Here is a 15,146-nt window from a genome sequence, read left to right on the forward strand (position 1 = left end):
AATTTTATTGTTATATTATGTATATGTTAAACTAAAACATGAAATTTGGTTTAATATGAATTAAATATCTGATATAAAAATTAAGATTCAGTTTATATAAACTGCTTTATCTCAATAATTTCTTGAAATCTTTTTACATTTGATATTTAATTTTTTTATTACTCAAAATTTTTCATTTTTATGTTAATGAGGCTTTACAATTTAAATGTATTTTAAAAAGTAGTCATATGTTTATGCAACAATTAAATTAATATGTTTTTCTTTAGGTATTAAAAAGTAGTACGGTTAATATACATTATACAAAATATAATAATAATAATAATAATAATAATAATAATAAAATTATCAACATCACACTGTATATACCACTACCAGCCAGTATCTGGATTGATATTTGATAACGGCCTAATCCCCGAAACTTTGGATTATATAGTAAAAATAGTTAAGCATGCAGCAAGTAGGACAAAGACGTAAGACAAAGAAAAGCATGTCAATGTGATTGAAAGTTGAGCAATTTAATGATATGGCTTCTCAATCTTATTTTATGTCAAAATCAGCTCCTACTTAATGTTAGGTTTTGGTTTTCTTTTTACCTTTTTTTAAACTCAATTGATTTTAATGAATAAGAGTTAGGGGTGACAACACTCGATCTAATCCATAAACCGATATTAATCCAATCCAAAAATAGACGGGTTTGGGTTGAGATTTTTGATCCACCAACCCATCAACCTGCCAGCCCTTCAACCCGCTTATTTCATGGGTTAGGTTGAGTTACCTGTTTGGGTTCGCGGGTCAACCCTTAACCCGTATATATATATATATATATATATATATATATATATATATATATATATATATATATATATATATATATATATATATATATATATATATATATATATATATATATATATATATATATATACTAGTAGTGTACACGCGCGATGCGGCGACGACAATTTGTTTCATTCTGGCATTTAGTTTCCGAGCGAAAGTAAATGTCATTTCGGCGATTTGTTTGTTTTGGCGATCAGCTATCTTTAGACAAACAACAAATAGTGACTTCAGTCTATTACTCTCTATCTGACATCGGACAACGATTAGTTCATTTAACGAACACTTATGTGATGCGACGCGCATCTGCGGTGCCAAATAGTTTGTTTCAGCATTTAGTGTTGTTTTCGCAACCTACTTAGGGATAAAAACATAAGAATGGAATAAAATACGGTAACTGATTATTTATTTATTTTTAACAGTCGATGGATAATTTATTTTATTAGACGGTGGATAATATCTATTTGATGATTAATTTTCTTTATAAAGTCAGTTAACAAAAAAATATATATATTATTTTTTACTAACCACAAAAGTTTTAAATTCTCTTTTCCAGTGTTTTTTAGTTCCTAACATCTCATAGTTATTTCTTACTATTTTTAAAAAGGATAAACGGACTATTATTATTATTATTATTATTTTTGATTCTCTATTCCATTGACTTTTAGTTCCTAACAGTTCATACATTTATTCTTTAATTAATTTCCTATAAATCTAAAAAAGAATTAGCCATACTATCATCTTATCCATTCTTTTTATTTTTCAGTTGTACTTCAAGCTTTATTCTACAACAAATGAGATAAGTTTTAAAAGTAGACAACTATGTATTTAAAAAATGGTTTTAATAGAACTTTAAATGTAAACAAAAATATAAATCACCTATCATTTCTTAACAAAATTTTCAAAGTTATTAGCTATTAAAATGAATATCCATTCAAGATATATGCATATTTTAGTAGAAAACTTCAAAATTGTTAAATGTTATATTATTAAAGACGTAACTTCTCATATTAAGTTTCCGGTTATACTTTTTGTTTAAATCTTTATTACTAACCCAATATTTTTAATATATTATTCTTTAAACTTTTATTATTCATTTATAAAGATAAAAACAAAAGTTTAGTGCATTTGCAGAAAATGAAAGCAAAGACAAAACTCAATGAAAATAAAGAAATTTAATTATTAACCGAGTGAAAATGCTATTTAAAATCTTCCTCGATGATAATTAGAATTTCTGTGACATCTAGGTCATAACGAGTTTCTTTTAATATAATAATGAATTCTATATCTATGAATAACCATTACCGTCCAGAATCATAATAAATCTATGGGAAAAGCAATTTAAAGTTATTCAAGTAATTAATTTTTTTTTTTTTTTTTTTTTTTTTTTTTTATCTGTAGAACATAATTTTTTAACTTTCACAATAGACGTTTTTCCACCTATTTTATCTAATTATTTACCCATAAAGATAACCCTACTTATCCATAAAAATAAATTCGTTTTCATTGATATTACTTGGACAAATACAAGCACATAAATTAAGTATTAAAAAATATTCTAAACACATCAACATCATAAATCATAATGTTGGAAATACAATAGAATATAATTTAATAAAAAAGATATTTCTTCAACGATAATTGTAAATAACAAATAAAAATCTATTTATTTTCACAAACTTACTTGGATATGCAATTGGGCTCATCATGGCTGACAATTTTTAATAAGAATCAAAATATTATTTTTCCTTTTCTTTTGCTGTAAACAAATACATTATAACATTTTTTATTTTCCTTTTGCTTTAATGGAAAATCATAGGGGCACAAAATACAGATTTATTTGTTTCATTTTCTTTTGATTTGGTTTAATCGACAACACCAAAACAACATAAACAATTCATTCTTTCTTCTCCTATTTGTTTCGATCTACAACATCAACAACAAATGAACCGATTTGGTTTTTTCCTTTCTTCTTCCTTTTTGTTTTTGGATGGCAGCAGGAGGATCTTGGGTTGAGATGACTCTTGGCAAAGTGAAGGTTGGCTAAGATGTGTTCGGAGAAGCTGGAACATACGAAGAGGTGAGTGGTTGTTGGTTTTAATGGCTTTCATGAAGTGTGGGTTTCGAAGGTAAAGGCTAGAATTGTTGTGGTTGGTGGGTTTTGATTTGGAGGTAAAAATGACGGTGACAATGTTTTGGTTCGGAAGTGGTGATTTCAAACCATATGAGTCGTGTATGATCTAGTCTGCTATGATGATGATGAGGTGGATGGTTGTTGAGGCTGAAGGCTGAATCGATGGAGACGGGGCAATGAAGATCGAAGGTTGCAAGTGGCATTTTAAGTGGAGGCTATCGGTGGTTCACACGTGGTGAAAGTGAGGTGGAAGAGGGGTGTCAACGGAGGTTTAATGGTGTGCAAAAGTGACGCAAACAATGCCGGTGAAGGTCAGGCTAGAGACGACGGCAGATGTGGGTGGTTGAAGATAAAAAAAAAGATGTTCATAGTGGGAGTGATGATTTAGCAGAGTAGTAGTTGCCGGTTTTGATGATGGTGATGAAATGTAGAGAACGTAGTGGGTACATAACACAAACGGATGTTATGGCTTAAGGTAATAACGAAGGTGGTGGCTTAAGGTGGTGGCGGCAGAGACTGCTAGATTCAGGTTTCTAATGAGAGGTTGATGGTTGAGGTTGAGAGAGAATGGGTGTCTAAGCGTGTTTCTACACATGTGTTTGTAAATTCAGAATGGGAGTGTTTGGGTGAATATCTTGGATGAGAGTGTCTATTAGAGAGTATTTTATAAAAGGGTCGCATATATGTTGTTGGTTGAATAGTTTTTGTGTTTGTTTGTGGTTAATATGAGGTATTTTTGTAGTTTTAAAAGTTGTATATTTCAAGTGCTTAAATTTGATTGGTTTAAATCCTTTCACATGGATCACCAATCTATGTGGTGGGGAAAGTAACAGGTTTTTGACAGAGAAAAAGGTAAAAAGGGTTTGAATTTTCAAAATTAGATCGAGCGCCCAATTTACCAAAAGTGAGGGGTTGTACATCATGCTTTATAGGTTGTCTTTAAGACAATTCTCTTAAATATGCTTTCTTGTATTGTACCATAAGCTTAAAAATTTGTAATTAAGACATTGATTATGTATGCTTTATAATATTGTGTGTGTATATATATATATATATATATATATATATATATATATATATATATATATATATTACATTTATAAAAAATAGATATTACATATTAGTGAAATCTGATTTTCTTTCGTATTCGTAGTATTTCGTATCATTGTATTATTTCCGTATTCGTATGTGGTTAGTCTGTATTTGCGGTGGCTTAATAAAAAACACATGTCATTTTTAGATCATGAACGCATCCACTTTGTATGAACAATTTCATTTTTCAATTTTATTTAAATGTTAATGAATTTATGAACTTATGTTGAAAACCTTTTTTTTATGTTAATTACTTTAATCACTTTATGATTTTATGTTGAAAAAACCTCATTTTTAAAAATGCGTTTCTTATTTATTAAAAGGGTTATATGGGTTGGATTTGACCCACTAACTTTGTAACATCGTAAATTTTCAAACAGTATTATTTTTTTTTTTTTGCATTTTAAAATCACATAATTCTCATAACACATTTCATAAAAATCCCAATTAAAATTCATTAACATCCATAATTGTTTGATTAATAATCCAGGATCCTCAAAACATAACTATTTCTCTTGTGTGTACAATCAAGCTACCGCCTTTCCGCGATCCTGAGAAAAGCCTGAAACCAATATCACACATAATACGGTAAGTACGAAGCTTAGTGAGTTCCCCAAAATACCACACATATCTCATTAGCCTCTCATGGCTATACTCAGATAAGACCCTCCGATCAATGTGTCTCAGTGGGACCCTTCGGTCCCATAACTCGGGTGGACCCTCTGGTCCTAACTCAGTAAGCTCAAAATAATACACAACATAAATCACAAAGACATAATACAGGATATCACAATACTCAATATACACACATAAGACCCTTCGGTCACACAAAGGTTACCACTCTAGGTAAAGTATAGTGAGAAGACCCACCTCAGATGATGAACAACTCCTATAAATGCTGTTGTTATGCATCGACCTTGATCTCTGAGCTAAACCCACAAATAACCCAATTAGGAACTAAGTCCAAACTCTCACTCATTAGGTCTAAAGGTAGCCCACCAACCAACCCATCAATAAACTAAAACCTATTGGACCCACTAAGGCCTAATAATAAATGGGCTCTCCCGAGGCCCAACTCTCAAGTCTAAATGGCAAGCCCAACACAAGGGCCCAAGATACACATATATATGATATTTATTTGATTAGAATCTCTAGTACACAAGCCCAAAAATCTAGGCCCAACCCTTAAGGCCCAATATAAGATTTAGCCCAAAAAGCCCACAGCGAGGTTACGCGTGGCGTACCTCCCTTGGTACGCTCAATGTACACAAGCATGCACGAACCTTGATCGGGGGACACCAACCTAGTACACGGGGCGTACTAGGATTACACTCGGCGTACGTCCAACATGGCTTTTCCCACTCTTGTGGTCTTAACCCGTTAAGACTTAGCTCATATCACAGATCTGGACTCCCAAGAGGCTCTTACTCTATAAAGTCTGTGACTTTAAGCCTTTGCGTGGATGATAAAGTCACAAACACCCAAAACTCTCATCTCATTCTCTTATCTCAAAATGCTCATATATCATGCATGGGTTGATTCAAACGTCTAAGTCTGGATTTTTATGACTATACACCACTAAAAACACTCAAAGAAGCTAATAATAATCTTTGGAACTCAATATGTCATAAAGCATCCAACTTTGGGACCAAAACCCTAAAATGAACTAAAATGATGCACAAATCAAAAGAGTGAGAAAGCTTTGAGCTTTATACCTCAAAATGAAGCTCCAAACTCAAATAAAATCAAATCCAAAGCCTGAAATCCCACTCCTTCTTCTCCAAGGCTCTTTCTTCACTCCAAAGAGACACAAGATCACTTAATAGCTCACAAATGGATACATAAGCTCAATGGACGAGTATTTAGGGTTTGAGAGGGTTGATTGTCTGAGAATGGTGGCCAGGAATGAGGCCATCTTATTCTTTATATAGGGACACCCCCTCATTTAGGTTTTTCACTCTGTACCTAGTACGCCCAACATACCCTCTGGTACGACCAACGTACTAGGTGACTTCGCTTCAAATTCACGCAAATGAGTACGCTAAGCATATACACACGTACGCCTAGTGTACTTAGCTGCCACCTTTCTCAAATAATTAACTTATCCTGCCAAAACTTGAAACTGTCATAGCTTCCTCGTTATATGTTCATTTCCAATGAACCTCATAGCTACAGAAAGGTGACGAGAAGCCCTACGCTTCTAGCAACTCGTCGCAGCCTCGAGGCTTCCACGTGCCCGGGTTGCAAGCCACGAACCCTAAATCATGGACGATCTAAAATAGGATGTTACAATTCTCCCCCACTTGAATTAGATTTCGCCCTCGAAATCGATCCTTATCAACACATAGATCGAACCCAATAACTCGAGAAGTATCACCGAAAGGATATCATATTATCCAAGAATCTCCTCCAAAGACACCTGAACCCAAACAAAAACTCTCAATCCCGAAAAAGGACAGACTCATCTGCCGCTGTGATACTAATTCTATCTTTCCAAAACTTGAAAACTCTAGTTGTCCGTCTCCCTGCCAGACCGTCCTCGCAAGATATCATCATGTTAGTTACTCATCGATTAACAGACTCTAAGAACACTCTATCAATTCTGATTCTCTAATCGATCCCTGTCGTAACTCAAAAGGAAAGGAAGGGTCATCTCCCACCAAGGACCCATCGCCTAAATAGCTACCAAAACTCTTTTGAAGGAATGATCCTCAAAAATCTGTCCTCAGACACAAGAAAACGATCATGTCAGCTCGGAACGATCCTCTAACACCCATAATCATAAGCCCCAGTTCCCTTCAAATGTTCCTTCTGATACTGAACACCATGTCAACTCCCAACCCAACAGTTGGACCTCCAAGGCTACTCATTGCCCATCCAAAAGTCAACTTTATAATTCCTTTTTGCAATATCTTTCTTGACCTATCATGTGACTCGCGAAGTCATGAAGTTCGCCTTACCTCAAGTGAACTCTACAATCCCCTTTGGAAGTCGCCTCACCTCCGACCCCTGTTGTCTACTACTTGCTAGTTCCGTGTATCTCGTGGTCCTTCTCAAACCAACGAACTGGCTCACTCAAGTCTAAAACACCAAACGAAAACACATACCTCTCCGAATGAGATCCACCCAAAATCCCAACATGCTCGTCCTCCACATAGATAGAGCCAAACTCACCCATCAAAGTGTGGTCCGACACAGAATTGGAACCAATCGTCCCAATCTACTGCTCAACTCATAATCCATGTTCCACGATTATCCGCATGCATTACACCTCTGTTTGTCCGATTCGCGACAGCCCATCTCTAACTTAAAACACAAGGGGTTTCAACCACTACCGAGACCCCAGTCTCGCCCTTGGTTTGGCCACCAGGCCCTCACAGACTCCTCTAGTAAGGCTACCCAAGCCTTAGAGCCCTCTGTGTCACCCATGACTAGTGAGGCTGCGACTTCCATAGTTATACAACAGTCTCTCACTAACTAACAAGTGTTACAACTCCCTGTAGTCCTATGATACTCTCTTATTTCCTCGCGAATGCTACGGCTCCTCACAGTCTTACAACTCTCTCTTTGACTCATGAATGTTATGGCTCCCTGTAATCATACGATACTCTCTCTCTGACTCATGTATGTTACGGAAACCCGTAATCATACGATGCTCTCTCTCTCTCTCTCTGACTCATATATGTTACGGCTCCCCGTAATCATACAATACTCTCTCTCTCTCTCTCTCTCTCTCTCTCTCTCTCTCTCTCTCTTTCTGACTCATGTATGTTACAACTCCCCGTAATCATACGCCAGTTTCACTTACTCTCCATGGGCTCTCTCCATGGTCTTCCTTGACAGTCCTAAGTGATTACTCCCACTCAGATATGTTCACTCTCTTATCACCGCACATTCTCATCCTCAAGTCGTCACCCCACTGAGTCCACTAGCTCATGCTTTATGGTCCAACCATAGATAGGTACATACACCTACCCAGATTAAACATCTCTACTTCTGACAACAATTTCCATAACAAGACACTTTCTCCTGCTATAATTCACATTTGGATAGTCCCATTCTATGAGAAATAGCTAAAGGGTTCCCACTGGAACAATAGTCTCTCAGCATTCCACTTGTCATCTCACAACTCAAGTCTCAAAACAATCCCAAAAGATTGGGGTGTCATACTCAGATAACCTGGTACACCATAATAGAACCTCACGATGTCTTGTCTCATACAGGGATCTTCCACTCATGGAATCATACTCGGTTACCGCAATACACCCTCTCATAATCTCACTATGTCTTGCCTCGACCACTGATCTTCCACTTGCAAAACTCGCAACCTGGAAATACTCCAACTCACAACTTGAAATATGGAGGAATCATCAATGACCAAGAACACGTTGATGAAAATCCAAAATCCCATCTCCTACTGCTTAAAACCCATGTGAGAATACTCATACCAACTCTGAAGTTGATTGCCAAAAAACTGTTGCCGTTCCTGGAGTGCATATAATAACCCATACATTGGACGAGAAATTCTCGACAGTCGAAACTGGACCTCAATGAGCCAACCGCCTCGAATCTAAACCACTATGAATTGAAGAGTTCCTAACCACAATAAGGTCCCTAGCCAACGGCTACTTACTGTGGTTGAGTTATCTCACTCTGCACCTTGTATCGTCCACCATTGACCCAAGTCTTATATTTCCGTACCATAGATCTCCATAATCAGTTCCCTAACCGCACTTGAACAAATATATGATCATCTTAATAAAATACTCAGTTCTCCCCCACTCAGGGTTCAAACCATCACCAATTGGCATACCCATAGTCTACTCCACAGACTGTTTCACCAGGTACATCACAGTTGATTCTTGGAACGTACTACGTAATCACTCAATGATCTTCCCGATGGAGACCAAGCAACTCCAATTATCCCATAACTTAGACAAAAATCTTAGAATCCTCCCAAAGGGATTGCCTCCAGTCATCTCAAAGCCTCAGACTTACATACCGCTGGATATCCCAACTGTTCTGAATTAGTCTTGACTCTCAATCTGGAAATAATGCACTATCACGCACCTCGTCTCTGATTCCTCGACCAACCTCCCATCGTGGGAATCATCATAAGAGCAAGAGACCTCACTCTCACAGCCGATACACAACATATATACAACGAGGGCCACAATCCCGATATAATCCTCTTAATCACCTGGAACGGCTACTAAAAAGTATGCCTCCCTCAAAAAGGCACTTCCTTGTTCTCTTCCATCTCAGTCCCCACTAATGACTCTCTCATGGTATAAGAAATACCTTGCAGCAAATATACTGCCCAAAATACTCTGGTGAAAAGGTTGCAACCCTATGCTACCCCACAGGGTTTACCTCTAAACTCTGAAACCGGAAGTTCGATATCTCTTTTGCTTATTCCAGGAAACGGGGACAGTGCAACTCTTGTCACAGAAGGTGACGTCTCATCTATCGGCTCATTGCTCAACTGAGACCGCGGTCCTCAATAAAGCATCATCTCTACTCATTCCTGAATCTTGCGACTCCAACTGGAATCTTACCAATAAAATCTCTCGAAAACTAACTCGATTTCCCTTTTAAGGTATGATCCATTGAAACTCATTCGACATGGCTCTTTGGCCCCACACTCTATCATATTTGTTCTCAGTCTAATCAATCACAATGGGATAACTGGTAAACTCTAAAGTACTAACCACCATGAATCATGGTACTCGAACCATGTTATCTCTTCTCAATCTGTTGCAAATCATGGTACTCAAACCATGTTATCTCTTCTTAATCTGTTGCGAATCATGGTACTCAAACAATGTTATCACCTATCAATCTGATACTTAGAACCTTTATAATTTTCCTTGTTTCGAGTACGGGTCCTCTATTGTAACATCCGGAATATCAGGTATTATATATTTATTCATTGAATTTCAAGTTTTGTGGAAGAACTCGGCGAGTTGATGCGTAGACTCGCCGAGTAGTGACACGAATCATTATCTGGGTGGATGGCTGGACTAGGCGAGTCGCCCCGAGGACTCAGCGAGTCCATGCTGTTTAATGAAACCCTAATTCCTCGGGTTTGGGGCCTATTTAAAGGGCCTTATGGCTATCATTTGCGGCTACCAGACCCCAGAGAGAAACCCTAAGTGAGCTAGAGCGTTTGTGAGAGGAAAGGAGTCATTTCTTGATCATTTGTTAGTGTTTTTGCAAATAGAAGAGGACCAAGTAAAGAGGAGGCTGAAGAGGGTGCTAATCCAGTGATTCCAGGGCTCAGAGACTTCATTTTGAGGTATTCATTCGACCCTTCTTCAGTTTGTGGTGTAATTCTTAGAGTTAGGGTTTTTAGCCTCTTTAAAGGATGGTTATATGGAGTAATTGGTCCCTTCTCGTGTTGGTGCTGTAGATCTGGACCCAAAGTGGTCCAAAGACCCTTTTCCCTTGAGCTTTATGGGTGTTAATGGGAGTTATGAGATTAGGATGTCATTTTAGAGGTCATATCTTCAAATAAGGCCTTTGAGCCTTTGCATGTGCACCAAGATGTTAGATTTACATGATTATAATGCTTTGGGAAGCTGGATCTATGGTTTAGAGGAGCGGATCTGATCTCAGGAGGTCAGTTCAACTCGAGCATGGCATGAACTCGCCGAGTACAATAGCTGACTCGACGAGTAGGATGAGGGTTTTCCTGATAATCACACAGTTGGTGACTCACTAAGTTGGGGAAATGACTCGGTGAGTCAGAGGGAATCTAAAGGACAGAGTGCATGATGGTACTCGCCGAGTCAGGAGCCAGACTCGGTGAGTTGGATCGGGACATTTCACAGATTGTGATCAGTGATGATTGGCATAGTTGAGGTGGACTCAGTGAGTCGAATGAGGACTAGGAGAGTGAAGAAAACGTGGGGACTCGCCGAGTCACAGTTGTGCACTCGACGAGTTTGGTCAAGGTTGACCGTTGACTTCTTTGACTTTTAGGGTTCGTCAATGTTTGGACCTTAGAGTCATCGGAAGGGTAGGATAGTGTTTTACCCTTCCAAAAGGATGTATAGAGAGAGAGAGAGAGATAAGCCTAGTCCTGAGAGTGTATTAATTAGAGTATTTATTTCATGTGATTAGGCAGGGGCTAGACCAGAGTTTACCGAGTCAGAGGTTTACTGAGATATCCAAGGTGAGTCTTCTCACTATACTTTACCTTGAGTAGGTAATCAAAGTTATGTGATACAGTGTTTGTATGCTATATATGTGTTATGTGTTGCACTGTATTATTCTATGTGATTTATACTATGCATGTTTACAGAGTTAGAACCTGAAGGTTCACAAAGATAGAACCTAAGGGTTCACAGAGTTTGGGTGCATGGACCCACAGTGTTATAGCCTCGAGTGGCTAATATATGTTATATATGGTATTTTGGGGAACTCACTAAGCTTCGTGCTTACAGTGTTTTGTGTTATGTGTTTCAGGTACGAGTGAGGATCGCGGGAAGGCATCGACTTGATCAGTACACACACGGGATTTTTTTATGTTATGAGACCTTCGGATTTATATATGTTATGAATTGAGTTTTAAACAATGATGTTTTTATGAATAATGAATGAATTATGTTTTTATAAATGCGAAAAATTGTTTTGAAATTTACGGTGTTACAAGTTGGTATCAGAGCCTTGGTTTGAGGGATTCGAGTACACCTTTAGGCATATTTGAACTCAAACTGAGGATTTGAGAAATATTTTCAAAAGAGAACCAAGTTTTCTAACAAGAGTAAAAGATTTTTCGAAAACGCAGAGCAGAGTTGTGTGTACGATCAGTCAGTGCCCGAACGGTGATTTCCTAAAATACCCTTATGTTATATGTGTATGAGATTGATATGATGTATTCTCATGCTAGAGTGGGCTAGGTATTCCTATTAGGACTAGAGTGGCCTGAATTGTGATGCCTTAACCTAGGGGAACTTGAGCTGCTATGAGATGCTTGAGAGTGAGTAGGTAGCAGTGAGCAGCTTATGAGAGATCTGTTAGAGAGTGGATTATGCGTAATAGAGTACTTAGGACATGGGATTGGAGGAGGACTTGGGGTGTATACTGATACGGTGTGGATGGTAGTATTGGGCTCGTACTACCGAAAACACCGGGGTGGTGTACATTTAAAGTAAGAATCTTCGGGATGCCAGGGAACAAGGAGGGATGAGTTATCGAGTGCGAGTATGCTCGCATGAGTTCTAATATATCGTATGTTGTATTTCAGAGGTAGATCATGGTGAGGACACGTCATATGCCATGAGGAGATCCACCGGATCATCCAGGAGGAGGTGGCTGCGGCCATCAGGGTAGAGATACCAGAGATGTTCGGGTCTATTAAAACCACGATGATTGAGAATTTTGACGAGCGTTATGCTGCTCTTTCTGAGGCTGTTGTTGCAGCGGCCACCGCAACCGTCGCTACTGCTAGGCCGCAGGGGGTGACTCGTTATTGTTCAAGGAGTTCAGCAACAGCAAGCCACCAGAGTTTGATGGGATGCAGGATCCGATTGCAGCGATGAGATGGGTATCTGACATTGAGGGGTGTTTCTATACATGCTCGTGCCCGGAGCACTTGAGGGTTCGGTTTCCGCTGAACCAGCTTCGCTTGGGGGCGAAGGACTAGTGGAAGTTCGCGACAACACACTATTCTCCAGCAAAGCTTGCTGCGGGGACATGGGAGAGGTTCACCACCATGTTTCGTGATGAGTACGTTCCCTTGGTGGAAAGGGATCGGTTAGCACATGAGTTTTTGACCCTCAAGCCGGGTACAGAGTTTGTTACGGTTATTACCGGGATGTTTCATGAGAGGGCGATGTTGTGCCCTGAACACGTGTCTACTGAGCAGGCACGTATTAGCCGTTATCTGAGTATTTTGAGGAGAGATATTCAGGAGTTTGTGGTGAACTCCTCGTACCAGACATTTTCCGAGCTTCAGGCAAATACCTGAAAGAGGGAGATCGAGCTAGAGACTCAGGCTAGGGAGGAGGCGGAGTCTCAGGGGAGGGATCGGCGACCGGCACAGTCCCAGCCGACAGCCAAGTAGGTCAAGCCCGGTGATTCCAGAGCAGGGAGCCAGAAGGGCCGCACTTGTGGAAAGTGCGGCAAAGGTCATGATGGAGTTTGTACAGCTGGATCTTACTACAAGTGTGGCAAGGAGGGGCATATGGCTAAGGACTGCCCCAAGGGGTTTGCAGTGTGTTTTCACTGCAACCAGACCGGACACCGGAAGGCTGAGTGTCCGCTACTGCGAGGGTCAGTACAGGGAGCTTCACAGGGGTCTGCCCTTGCTGCTGTTAGGGCTTCTGATAGTCGGCCGGTGAAGACCAGTTGACTGCGGAAGAGGTCCGCACAGCGCCCGATGTCGTGGCTGGTATGTATTCTTTCATGAATTTATTTTAATGTTTGAGATTTTGTGCTTATATTATGATATGCGTAGGTACTTTTCTTGTGAGTTCTGTACCTGCTTTGGTGTTATTTGACTCGGGTGCAAGTCGATCTTTTATATCATTGGCTTTTAGTCAGCACATCAGTAGTAGTCGAGAGGCGTTGAGACGACCTCTGAGAGTCTCCATCGCCGACGAGAGAGAAGTGTATGCCACGAAGGTGATTCAAGGATGTGTACTCGAGATTTTCGGTGTAGAGTTTCCTATTGATTTGGTCCCGATTGCAATGGGGGATGTCTGTGTCATCGTAGGCATGGATTGGTTGAGCAGATTTGGAGCAGTTATCGATTGTGAGTGGCAGCTGGTGACTATACGAGACCCAAGTGGGGGAGTTCTTACGGTGTATGGCGAGGGTACCCGTCTCGATTCAGCGTTTTGTTCGGCTGCTAGAGCGAGGCAGAGTCTACAGCAGGGTTGTAGTGGTTTTATAGCGTATGTGATGGATACGAGAGTTGGTGCAGAGAGACCAAGTACGGTTGGGGAGGTTCCGATAGTGTGTGAATTCCCGGATGTCTTTCCCGAGGAGTTACCGGGTGTGCCTCCCGAGAAGCAGGTTGAGTTTCGCAGTGATTTGATTCCAGGGGCAGCACCTATTGCCAAGGCGCCCTATCGCCTTGCACCTCCAGAGATGCAGGAGTTATCCTCGCAGCTTTAGGAGCTGCTGGGGAAGGGGTGTATTCGGCCGAGCAGCTTGCCGTGGGGAGCACCGATCCTTTTTGTGAAGAAAAAGGATGGTTCGCACCGCATATGCATAGATTATCGAGATCTGAATAACTTAACGGTCAACAACCGTTATCCTTTGCCGAGGATCGATGATTTGTTCGATCAGCTGCAGGGAGCATCTTGGTTTTCCAAGATTGATCTGAGATCTGGATATCATCAGATGAGGGTGTGCGAGGAGGATATCAGAAGACCGCATTCAGGACTTGTTATGGGCATTACGAGTTCGTGGTGATGCCGTTTGGGCTCACCAATGCCCCTGCAGCGTTCATGGATCTCATGAACAGGGTATGCAGACCGATGCTGGATCGATCAGTGATTGTGTTCATTGATGACATTTTAGTATATGCGAGATCAAGGGAGCAGCATGAGGAGCATTTGCGAGAAATCCACAGTATGCTGAGATCGGAGGCTTTACGCCAAGTTCTCCAAGTGCGATTTTTGGTTACGAGAGGTGCAGTTCCTTGGTCACCTCGTTAACCAAAATGAGATTTTGGTTGATCCGGCCAAGATCGAGGCGGTGATGAGTTGGGAGGTGCTGAAATCTCCTTCTGAGATCAGGAGTTTTCTAGGGTTGGCCGACTATTATCGGAGGTTCATCAGGGATTTCTCCAAGATTGTTGTTCCTCTCACCAGGTTGACCCGGAAAGGTGTGGTGTTCAGCTGGTGCCCAGAGCAGCAGGCCTCATTTGAGACTCTTCGCCAGAGATTATGCGAAGCCCTGGTGTTGGCTCTTCCAGAGGGGATGGAGGACTTCGTGGTGTATTGTGATGCATCGATATCTGGGTTGGGCACAGTATTGATGCAGAGGGGGCATGTGATCGCGTACGCATTGAGGCAGATGAAGCCCTATGAGGCGAGTTATCCCACCCAAGATCTAGAGTTCGGGGCTGTGG

The sequence above is a fragment of the Lactuca saligna genome, chromosome 8, assembly GCF_052625555.1.
Source record: "Lactuca saligna cultivar CGN05327 chromosome 8, ASM5262555v1, whole genome shotgun sequence".
In the NCBI taxonomy this organism is placed as follows: domain Eukaryota; kingdom Viridiplantae; phylum Streptophyta; class Magnoliopsida; order Asterales; family Asteraceae; genus Lactuca; species Lactuca saligna.